Raw genomic sequence first — 12896 nt, forward strand, 5'->3', positions numbered from 1 at the left:
ATTTTGACCAAAGAACCACCATTACATATTATGTAGACCACAAGGAAGTGTTTTAAATGTAAAAAAAAAAATCATAATATGACCCCTTTAAATCAGGGCTCAGAGAAGAATCGTCTGTTTGGTCCTTTGACATTCTTAAAGGGGAATCATGATCATTTTCCTCTTCTCTGACTTAAAGTGTTACAATGTTTGAAACTTGTGTAAAACAATATCAAAGGGTCAAATTATAAGGTTCATGCATTTGGGCATGAGCTTGCATGCACTTTTGAAGTCTTTTTTTTTAACAGTGTGACGTTAAAGTGTGGTGGACATACTTATGTGGGCCTTTCTAGTTGTTGACCAGCCTCCTCTGTTATGGCTGGAGCCTTCAGTGTCATTCCTTCTCGTTTCATGCCCTCCCGCCTGCTCTGATTCATATAAAATAAATACTTTATTTTTAGTTCATTTGTCCACGACATTTTCCATGGGACTGTTTTGTCAACATATACCAATAAATATGATGTTGAAATATCTGCAAAGCTTCGACCAAAAAGATGGCGACATAGCTACTTGGTTTGAGGGAACAAAAGATAAGGTACGATAAAGTAATCATCCAATTATGTCGTGCGAACAGTATTACTGACGTCTGACCATAAAGAGATAAATGCTGAGATAAATGTTGCTTTTTTATGCTTAATGTTGTACGGTAAATCTATGTACAGTTTATAAAGTTTATTTTAAACCGATCTGAAAAAAAAAATAGCTGTGATGTTAGTTTTTAAGACAATTTCAAAAGACTCAGCGCCTCCTCAGGCTCATGGTGGGCAAATAGGCGTATTTATTGCAACTGCCCCTAGGTAACGTAAATTTCAATACCCAATGCTACATTGGATATACCAGTGGTTCTCAACCTTTTTTCAGTGATGTACCCCCTGTGAATTTTTTTTAAATTCAAGTACCCCCTAATCAGAGCAAAGCATTTTTGGTTGAAAAAAAAAAGATAAAGAAGTAAAATACGGCACTATGTCATCAGTTTCTGATTTATTAAATTGTATAACAGTGCAAAATATTGCTCATTTGTTGTGGTCTTTCTTGAACTATTTGGAAAAAAAGATAAAAATAACTAAAAACTTGTTGAAAAATAAACAAGTGATTCAATTATAAATAAAGATTTCTACACATAGAAGTAATCATCAACTTAAAGTGCCCTCTTTGGGGATTGTAATAGAGATCCATCTGGATTGATGAATTTAACTCTAAACATTTCTTCAAAAAAAAATAAATCTTTAACATCAATATTTATGGAACATGTCCACAAAAAAAATCTAGCTTTCAACACTGAATATTGCATTGTAATGAATGGAATAGCCTACTTGATTTGATGTTCAGATTATGAACTTACATTCATATTTTGTTGAAGTATTATTCAATAAATATATTTATAAAGGATATTTGAATTGTTGCTATTTTTAGAATATTTAAAAAAAATCTCACATACCCCTTGGCATACCTTCAAGTACCCCCAGGGGTACGCGTATCCCCATTTGAGAACCACTGGGATATACCATAGACGTGCTACTGATTAGCATTAGTGTTTTTACATGCCAATTTCAACACCTCCAAATTTGGTAATTAAAAGTTCTAAGATGCATGTTACACTCAAACAGCTGGTGTGTAATAAGTACAATACTTAAAATATAAACACTTTGTAGGAGAAGACTGACACATTCAACTTACAAAGTAATAGCAAAGACTTATTTCTGACTACGGCAACATAGCTAGGACAAACTGAAATGAATACATACTTGCAAATGAGACTCAGAAGTGTAAGAAAACAAATCTAACAACTGGAAAGCACAGGTATTATTATCAGCTCACAGTTAAATGTCAGATAAATAAATTAGATGTAGATAGGCTCCAGCCCCGCGACCCCAAAAGGGACAAGCGATAGAAAATGGATGGATGGATAGTTGTTACACAAATTAACATGTATTACCACATGAACTCACCCAAATGTGCCAACAATTGGTACCATTTACTACCAGTATTGATTACCAAGTACATACATGCAAATATCAAAGGTATGTATTAGAGATGTCCGATATTATCGGCCCATAAATGCTTTAAAATGTAATATCGGAAATTATCGGTATCGGTTTCAAAAAGTAAAATTTATGACTTTTTAAAACGCCGCTGCACGGGGTGGTAGACGGACTTCGGGAGAAGTACAGAGCGCCAATAAACCTTAAAGGCACTGCCTTTGCGTGCCGGCCCAGTCACATAATATATCTACGGCTTTTCACACACACAAGTGAATGCAAGACATACTTGGTCAACAGCCATACAGGTCACACTGAGGGTGGCCGTATAAACAACTTTAATACTGTTACAAATATGCGCCACACTGTGAACCCACACCAAACAAGAATGACAAACACATTTTGGGAGAACATCCGCACCGTAACACAACATAAACACAACAGAACAAATACCCAGAACCCCTTGCAGCACTAACTCTTCCGGGACGCTACAATATACACCCCCCGCTACCCACTATCCCCCACCTCAACCCTGCCCACCTCAATCTGTGTTAATTCCACAACTGTATATATCGGTATCGGTTAATATCGGAATCGGTAATTAAGAGTTGGACAATATCGGAATATTGGATATCGGCAAAAAAGCCATTGTCGGACATCTGTAGTATGTATCCATACCCTACACATAGTAAAGACACTACGTGTCAGCCATGGAACATAAGCAAGTGTCCATGTTCCAAAATAGGTATGCTTCTATCTTCAGGTTTCATTTTTGTCTGTAAAAATAGAAATGATGGGATTTGTCTCCCATAAGCTGTATAGCCTGTCAATCAATATGCATTTTGGCAAATTCCACCATTATTGCTTTAGTCATCTGCCTACTGCTACCAAAAATGGTATCCACATCTGGTTGTAGTGGATTAAGTATTTTAGCTATTTCAAAGAATGAATGTTCAAATATACAGTATGTTGGTTTTATTCTACCCAAAATACCTCAAACATAAAAATCTTTACAATATATTCCCCTCATGGAAATCTCAGGAAAATTGTAGCTGGATGCCATTTTCTTCTGTTTTCTATAAAAAAACAAGTCTGATTTAAAGGAAGACCACCTGTTTTCGTTTTATAATCACTATCCAGCTTATGTGTGTTTTGTATAATGACAAACTATATATTGTACACAAAAAGCAAACATTCCTATGTGGCGCTTACATAAAGTCATGCAATCAATTCATTTCACCTCCAGCGTAAACATGTTTGGAGAAAATGTTGAGCGATAAGAGTATGCATTCCCGACCCTGTGAAATGTTCCTCATTTTAGATAAGTCGTATATTTTACACATGCACACATATATTTGATACGTTCTGCTATCGCCGGCACTCTTTGATGATAAATATCTCTTTAATAAGGTTTTCCTCTGAGGAGATAGAACATCTACGGCGTATCTGCCAGCCTTCTAACGTCACATTTTCATTTCATGTGGAGAAAAAAAAAAAAAAGATGTAGCCTGGGGTCGCTCTAAATGTCCTTGTAATTTCTCTTCGCCGGGGATTTATTTGAAGAGGGAAAACTTGTTTTAATGCTGCCATTTTTGTCAGTAAAGTGCATGAAACCAGTCTGTGAGGATGATGTTTTACAATAAAGTGTGTGCAGGAACTCTTGTTGTACAGAGTGTGAAGGCGATTGTTACACGGTTACTCAACTGCATCAAGGGCGCCAACTTCCGAACTGGACTGTGTTTGTGTACGTACAGTCGCCATCAAAAGTTGACATACACTTGTAAAGAACATAATGTCATGGCTGTCTTGAGTTTCCAATACTTTCTACAACTCTTATTTTTTTGTGATAGAGTGATTGGAGCACATACTTGTTGGTCACAAAAAACATTCATGAAGTTTGGTTCTTTTATTAATTTATTATGGGTCTACTGATAATGTGACCAAATCTGCTGGGTCAACAACTGCTGACATCACATGGACAAAGATAAGACCTTCTGGATGAAAGTTCTTTGGTCAGATGAAACAAATGTTGAGCTGTTTGGCCACAATACCCAACAATATGTTATGGAGGAGAAAAGGTGAGGCCTTTAATCCCAGGAACACCATACCTACCGTCAAGCCTGGTGGTGGTAGTATTATGCTCTGGGCCTGTTTTGCTGCCAATGGAACTGGTGCTTTACAGAGAGTAAATGGGACAGTGAAAAAGGAGGATTACCTTCAAATTCTTCAGGACAACCTAAAATCATTAGCCCCAGAGGTTGGGTATTGGGCGCAGTTGGGTGTTCCAACAGGACAATGACCCAAAGTGGTAAAGGAATGGCTAAATCAGGCTAGAACGAAGGTTTTAGAATGACCTTCCCAAAGTCCTGACTTAAACGTGTGGACAATGCTGAAGAAACAAGTCCATGTCAGAATAAATTTAGCTGAACTGCACCAATTTTGTCAAGAGGAGTGGTCAAAAATTCAACCAAACGCTTGCCAGAAGCTTGTGGATGGCTACCAAAAGTGTGTTATTGCAGTGAAACTTGCCAAGGGACATGTAACCAAATATTAACATTGCTGTATGTATACTTTTGACCCAGCAGATTTGCTCACATTTTCAGTAGACCCATAATCCATCCATCCATTTCCCACCGCTTATTCCCTTCGGGGCTGCGGGGGGCGCTGGAGCCTATCTCATAATCATAATAAATTCATAAAAGAACCAAACTTCATGAATGTTTTTTGTGACCAACAAGTATGTGCTCCAATCACTCTATCACAAAAAAATAAGAGTTGTAGAAATTATTGGCAACTCAAGACAGCCATGACATTATGTTCTTTACAAGTGTATGTCAACTTTTGATGGCGACTGTATGTGCGCAGTGGCCCACGGGCATATGTATTGTGTTTCTGTGTGTGCCATGGACACATCATTTTTGGGCTAACTACAATTTTATTTCAATTTTATTGTAATCTTTCCTTTTAAACTACTAATGTGAGCAGTTGTTACTCGGTGGTTAGAATTTTTGTCATTCAGTTCAATATTTCAAGACTTTTTATAGTTATAGTTGCCCTTTTTTTTTTTTTTTAATTATTCTCTTTTTGGTCAGGTTAAGAAAGGGAACAACAATAGTGTGATGAGAAAGTTTAAGTTTCACACAAGCATGCATACACTCGGTGAGCGATGTGTTACACTGTATTAAAATAAATGGTCTTTTTTTCCTCACAACCTAATAAAGTCTCCTGTTGGTCCAAGATAAGCTCTTAATTTGCAGCTTGGCGTGCACTCTCTCTCTCTCTCTCTCTCTCTCTCTCTCTCTCTTTCTCTCTTGTGCTCCCTCTCTCTCTCACACACACATACACACACACACACATTTATACACAACAACAACAACACAAACACATGCCGGAGGTCACGCACTAGTCATTAGTGATGCGTGCAGACAGCCGTTAAATTGGTGCAGAGTTGGTTCCCACACATGCACGTATAGTGAAAGTGATGTCACACACACATTCCTTGCGTGTGTATGTGTGTCACACACACACACACCCACACACACACACACACACACACACGTTACATCGTAAATTGATCAAATGTTATCAGAATCCTCTTTAATGAACACATACAGAATATCCATTCAGTAGGTGTGGCATTTTCATAGATGATGTTTACTTCTAAAGGGCTCATATGATTTTTTTCCCGGTTTTTCCAACCCTTCATTTTGGTCTATATAACATGTAAAGATGGTTCTTTGGTCAAAATTTTGCATAGATTTTGCTGTAAAGACCTTTGTTCAAGCCACTTTTTGGCTGCCTCTAAAAACGTTTTGTTTTGATAGGCAAAGTTGTTTGATGCAAATGAAGCCCTCCTTACTTTTTTGTTTTGCTAAGACCGTATGGAATATGGACACCAGTGATCGCCACCAGCAATCTCGTTTTTTCTTGAATTTCACCACAACAAAACACCCCAAATGCAATAGCGAGAACGTAATGGTCCATTGTCAAACAGATTAGACACTGATCCAATTAAAAGTAATTTTTAGGAAAATCATTCTTTATTTTGCCGGAGGACGTTGACGCTATTGTCGCACAGTAGAAGGCTAAGCTAGCTACACAACAATTCATGCTAACTTTACTAACTTATCATTCACACATTTCTAACCTAATGTTTTTACTTACCGTTTCATTGTCTCCTCCATTGTCACAAATAGTAGACACTAGGGTTGTACGGTATACCGGTATTAGTATAGTACCGCGATACTAATGAATCATTTTCTGTACGATACCGTCTATGACCAATGTATGATCCTGTAACGACTTGGTATTGGATTGATACCCAAATTTGTGGTATCATCCAAAACTAATGTAAAGTATCAAACACCAGAAGAAAAAGTGATTATTACATTTTAACAGAAGTGTAGATAGAACATGTTAAAGGAGAAAGTAAGCAGATATTAACAGTAAATGAACAAGTAGATTAATAATTAATTTTCTACCACTTGTCATTAATAATGTTGACAAAATAATAGAATGATAAATGACACAATATGTTACTGCATATTTCAGCAGACTTATAAGGAGCCTTTGTTTGTTTACTTACTACTAAAAGACAAGTTGTCGAGTATGTTCACTATTTTATTTAAGGACTTAACTGCAATAGAAAACATAAGTTTAATGTACCCTCAGATTTTTTTGTTAATATAAAGCCAATAATGCAATTTTTTTGTGGTCCCTATTATTTAGAAAAGTACCGAAATAGTTTTAGTACCGGTACCGGTACCAAAATATTGGTATCGTTACAACACTAGTAGACACCGAGCCCGCCATTAAAAGTAGCTTTTTGGAAAATCCAAGGTTTTTGGGTGAAGCAGGACTCTTCTTTGCACACACTCGAAGCGACTTCTTCACAGTTGAAGGCACATTGTCGCAAATCAAAAAAGTTAAAAGTAAGGCACTTTTCACTTCAGATTCAACTGAAAGTTAGTGTAGTGACTTGTGCTGGGTAAAGCCAACCAACAACAGAGCATTTGTCTTTATTGGGTTTCATTGTGGACATGTTGCAATACACCCGGTCCTACATAAATTATAAACGGCTAACCTCGAGAGGAACAAGCAGTAGAAAATGGATGGATGGATAAATTCCTACCATTTATCCGCTGACGTCACGGGTCAGAAAACGTCAAAAGTCAGAGCTCATTCCGAACGGACTGTTAAGAAGTATAAAGGAAGGCACGATTGTTTTATCAATATCTCGGAAAAGCCACAATGGTTTGAGTTCAAACTTTGGGGACTTATGCAGATTCAAAAGCAAGTACCAATATGTAAGAAAAGTTTTTTTTTTTGCATAATGGTTGAACGCATTAAAGCATCTTTTTAGGCTCCATTTAAAGTTGTTGAAAAAATTATGGGTGTCACACAAAAAGATGAATATCTTTAAAAACTGTCATCGCCTCACCTCAATGATTGAAGCGGCTCTTTGAGTAAGCAAAGACTGAAAGGAGAGCTTTAGCAGGAAATGTTCTTAAAAGTGTGAAAGGGAGTACTTTTTTATCTCTTTTCTTTTCAGTCTTCGCCGTCTCCTAATGGACAGACGTGCATGTATCCTGCACTCTTACTGTCAGACTGTTGTTTGTCTGCATGTGAAGCTTGGTACCTTTCTAAGGGTGTGTTTTGTATTCACTTTGGTGAGAAAATGTAATTAAATTCATTTAGAACATGTAGGAGTTCAGTTCTTACGACGGTGATGTACGTGGAGTTTTAGTGTAAGTCTTATAGCTGAATTAACATTTAAATCAGTCACACTGTAAACAGAACACATGAAGTACACAAAAAATACTGTAATATAAAGAAGAAATACAAGAATGAAATGAAACACCAATACCTGTGGTATCTTGCACACTGGATGAGGTGTTGCATTTGAGGGAGAGACAGGAAGTGTCAATAATCACACCACTACGCTGCTCAGTGGCTTAGTACACCTACTCAGTGGCCTAGTGGTTAGAGTGTCCGCCCTAAGATCAGTTGGTTGTGAGTTCAAACCCCAAAGAGTCATACCAAAGACTATAAAAATGGGAGCCATTACCTCCCTGCTTGGCACTCAGCATCAAGGGTTGGAATTGGGGGTTGAATCACCAAAAATGATTCCCGGGCGCAGCCACCGCTGCTGCCCACTGCTCCCCTCACCTCCCAGGGGGTGATCAAGGGGATGGGTCAAATCTAGAGGACACATTTCACCACACCTAGTGTATGTGTGACAATCATTGGTACTTTAACTTTTAACTTAACTTTAACTTAACTTACTTATCGATGTTCATTTCATAGAAGCAGATCCTTTTTACTTGTTCAAAGATACCATGTTTATTTTTCATGATGCTCACAACTAGAGATGTCCGATAATAGCTTTTTTGCCGATATCCGATATTCCGATATTGTCCAACTCTTAATTACCGATTCCGATATCAACCGATACCGATATATACAGTCGTGGAATTAACACATTATTATGCCTAATTTTGTTGTGATGCCCCGCTGGATGCATTAAACAATGTAACAAGGTTTTCCAAAATAAATCAACTCAAGTTATGGCAAAAAATGCCAACATGGCACTGCCATATTTATTATTGAAGTCACAAATTGCATAATTTTTTTTAACATGCCTCAAAACAGCAGCTTGGAATTTGGGACATGCTCTCCCTGAGAGAGCATGAGTAGGTTGAGGTGGGCGGGGTTGGGGGGGCAGGGTTGAGGTGGGGGGGGAGGGGGTTGCAGGGGGTGTATATTGTAGCGTCCCGGAATAGTTAGTGCTGCAAGGGGTTCTGGGTATTTGTTCTGTTGTGTTACGGTGCGGATGTTCTCCCGAAATGTGTTTGTCATTCTTGTTTGGCGTGGGTTCACAGTGTGGCGCATATTTGTAACAGTGTTAAAGTTGTTTATAAGGCCACCCTCAGTGTGACCTGTATGGCTGTTGACCAAGTATGATTTGCATTCACTTGTGTGTGTGAAAAGTCGTAGATATTATGTGATTGGGCCGGCATGCAAAGGCAGTGCCTTTAAGGTTTATTGGCGCTCTGTTCTTCTCCCTACGTCCGTGTACCACTCCGTACAGCGGCGTTTTAAAAAGTCATACATTTTTTCTTTCTGAAACCGATACCGATAATTTCCGATATCACATTTCAAAGCATTTATCCGCAGATAATATCGACAGTCCGATTTTATCGGACATCTCTACTCGCAACATACGGTTGTCCGGATACCAATATTTTGGTAAAGGTACTGATATCAAAGTATATATATATTTATATCTACACTTTTGTTAAAGTGTAATAAGCACTTATTCTTCTGTTGTTGAATACTTTACATACGTTTTGAGTGATACTACATATTTTGGTATTGAGCCGATACAAAGTAGTTACGGGATCATACATTGATCATGATTAAAGTACTTCTGTGTTCAGGGACGTATTTCCCGAGTTTGTATACCATTTAAAAAATTTACAATTTAAAAAATTTTAAAATATTTTGTGACCATAAAAAATATTGATGTAATCATTGTAGTATCAACTAGATACAACTCTGGTACTTGGTATCATTGCAATTGATATTTGTAAAAATCCACTGTTTTGTTTACATTCAGGAGCGCTATCTTGTTTTTAGCAGTTAGCTATTGTATCCTCCTACAGTGTGGTGAAGCATGTTTAGCTATTTCTTGTCCTGCAGGGATGATACTTGTATACCAGGGGTGCCAAACTCAAATACAGAGTGGGCCAAAATTTAAAACTGAACAAAGCCGCGGGCCAAGGTTGACCAACAAATTAACCTTTTAATAGGGACCCAAAAAAGTTTTGCATTGAATATAGAACAAGCAAGGCTTATATAACTTTATAGTGACGTGCAAAATCGGGTTTCAAATAATAATAATAATAATTAAAAAATATCAATGGCATATCAAATACAATTTAAATAAAAATTGAATGCCTCTTTTCTATTTGCAGCTTTCTGAAGTAAATATAGACATTAACTTTTTCCACAGGCTAATAAATTTGAAAATAACATAACAATGAATAAACCAACCATTCAGGACTTTAAACTGCTCAGTTTGCAACACACTGATCTAATCTGATGTGCCCAAGCCAGATACCTGCCATCTTTTCTTGGATGCTAGTTCATTAATGTCGGGGCTCAGGCTTTGAGCTGAGGCAACCTTCATTATCCAACCAAGGTGTTCATCAGTCAATATATCTCGTAGTCCACCCGGACCACAGTCTTGGGGCCTTTAACGTCCTCTACGAGCTGTCGTCACGTCCGCTTCTCATCCATTGTAACAATGTGCCGGCCCAGTCACAAGGTATGTGCGGCTTCTGTACGCACACACACGTAAATGCAACGCATACTTGATCAACAGCGATACAGGTTACACTCAGGGTAGCCGTATAAACAACTTTAACACTGTTAGAAATATGCGCCACACTGTGAATCCACACCAAACAAGAATGACAAACACATTTCGGGAGAACATCCGCACCGTAACACAACATAAACACAACAGAACAAATACCCAGAACCCTTTGCAGCACTAACTCTTCCGGGACGCTACAAAATACACCCCCCTCCCCCCCGTTGATCAAGTATGCATTGCATTCACTTGTGTGTGCGTGCAGAAGCCGCACATATTATGTGAGTGGGCCAGCACTCGTTGGACTGGATGAAGAGCGGACGTGACGATTTTCGGGAGGGGCACTGAAATTTGGGAGTCTCCCGGGAGGGTTGGCAAGTATGAGAATTAGCGGTGAATGCGCTGTTACCGCGGCACCGCCGCTGTATATAATCGGCGGGCCAGCTCTAGTGTTAATTTGATATCGCCTCAAGGGCCAAGTGAAATTACACGGGGGCCAGAGTTTGACACCCATGTTGTATACAAACGATATACAAAATTCCCAAAAAAGTGCAGTTCTCCTTTGATAGTTTGAATGGGTACATTATGTCTTCTTATTGAATATATCTTCAGTTTTGTGTATTTAGTCAAGATTTAGGTATTGTAGATGTAGCTTTTACCTTGACATATTTATATAAATGATAAATGGGTTATACTTGTATAGCGCTTTTCTACCTTCAAGGTACTCAAAGCGCTTTGACGGTATTTCCACATTCACCCATTCACACACACATTCACACACTGATGGCGGGAGCTGCCATGCAAGGCGCTAACCAGCAGCCATCAGGAGCAAGGGTGAAGTGTCTTGCCCAAGGACACAACGGACGTGACTAGGATATTTCAGCTGCAGTCTTCTTCAGAAGAGTAATCTGAAAACTCACAGATGAGTCTGAACAGAAAACATCTTGCCATTACATCAGCTTTGTTTTATTGGTTCATTATGTACAATAAGTGTTACCTTTTGTTCCCGTGAGGCCAGTAGGAGAAGAAATTCTGTATGAAACATGAGCGTATTCTTATTTTTTTATCCCTATTTGAAAACACAGCTTGTTTTGAGTAAAAAATATTTGTATTAAAAATTCAGCTAAATCTTTACAACTTGTTGTTGTTCTCCACAGGTGGATTTAGGCTTCCTAAGATTCATCACAGCCATCGGCACACAAGGGGCCATCTCCAAAGAGACCAAGAAGCATTACTTTGTCCAATCCTACAAAGTGGACTTGAGCTCCAATGGAGAGGACTGGGTGACGATGAAGGAGGGCCCCAAGCAGAAGGTCATCATTTGCTACTTGACATCCAATACAAGAGTCCTGCCTTGACCGAGACAATAATGCCTCTGTGTCCTCTTTCTTTACAGATCTTTCCAGGGAACCACAACCCGACTGACGAGGCTCGCGCCTTCCTGCCCAAACAGACTCTGGCTCGCTACGTCCGCATTCGGCCCATGACCTGGGAGCAAGGCATCTGCATGCGCTTTGAGATCTACGGCTGCAGAACATCAGGTAGCCACAGTGATGGTTATTAGTAGTGCAGTGGTACTTCGGTCTATGAACGAGTTTTGTTCTTACAACGGCAATTTCAGTTAATTCTAAGTGTAAGTCTTGTACCTAAATATTAATTCCAATGTGCAAATGTTATTTGTTCCCTTTAATCATTTATGAGAGTGTGTAAATAACTACAAAATGTCAAATGACAAAATCATCACATTAAGGGGACATCATGAAGACAAAAGTTAATTAAAAGGAACAAAAATTACATATTGTTTTTTTTTACAGTATTAATCATCTATTGCCTTGGTAGTTACATAAAACACAAAAACTGGCTGTAGCATTTTTAAATGACATTAGATTGTGTAGTTGTTGTGTGTAGATTAATGTTAATTAAAGTGGGTGTCAACTAGGGATTGACCAATTATCGGCTTTTTGACGTAAAGTAGTGGTCAAAAGTTTACATACACTCACAAAGAACATAATGTCATGGCTGTCTTGAGTTTCCAAAAATTTCTACAACTCTTATTTTTTTGTGATAGAGTGATTGGAGCACATACTTGTTGGTCACAAAAAACATTCTTGAAGTTTGGTTCTTTTATGAATTTATTATGGGTCTACTGAAAATGTGACCAAATCTGCTGGGTCAAAAGTATACATACAGTTGGGTGTTCCAACAGGACAATGACTCCAAACACACGTCAAAAGTGGTAAAGGAATGGCTAAATCAGGCTAGAATGAAGGTTTTAGAATGGCCTTCCCAATGTCCTGACTTAAACGTGTGGACAATGCTGAAGAAACAAGTCCATGTCAGAAAACCAACCAATTTAGCTGAACTGCACCAATTTTGTCAATAGGAGTGGTCAAAAATTCAACCAGAAGCTTGTGGATGGCTACCAAAAGTGCCTTATTGCAGTGAAACTTGCCAAGGGACATGTAAGCAAATATTAACATTGCTGTATGTATACTTTTGAC

At 38.3% G+C, this 12896-nt stretch overlaps 1 pseudogene; it reads left to right on the forward strand.

Moving 5' to 3' along the window:
* Positions 1–12896, forward strand: part of LOC133631077 (neuropilin-1a-like) — a 216985-nt pseudogene that overhangs the window by 156655 nt on the left and 47434 nt on the right.

Source organism: Entelurus aequoreus, linkage group LG16, assembly GCF_033978785.1.
Source record: "Entelurus aequoreus isolate RoL-2023_Sb linkage group LG16, RoL_Eaeq_v1.1, whole genome shotgun sequence".
Lineage (NCBI taxonomy): Eukaryota > Metazoa > Chordata > Actinopteri > Syngnathiformes > Syngnathidae > Entelurus > Entelurus aequoreus.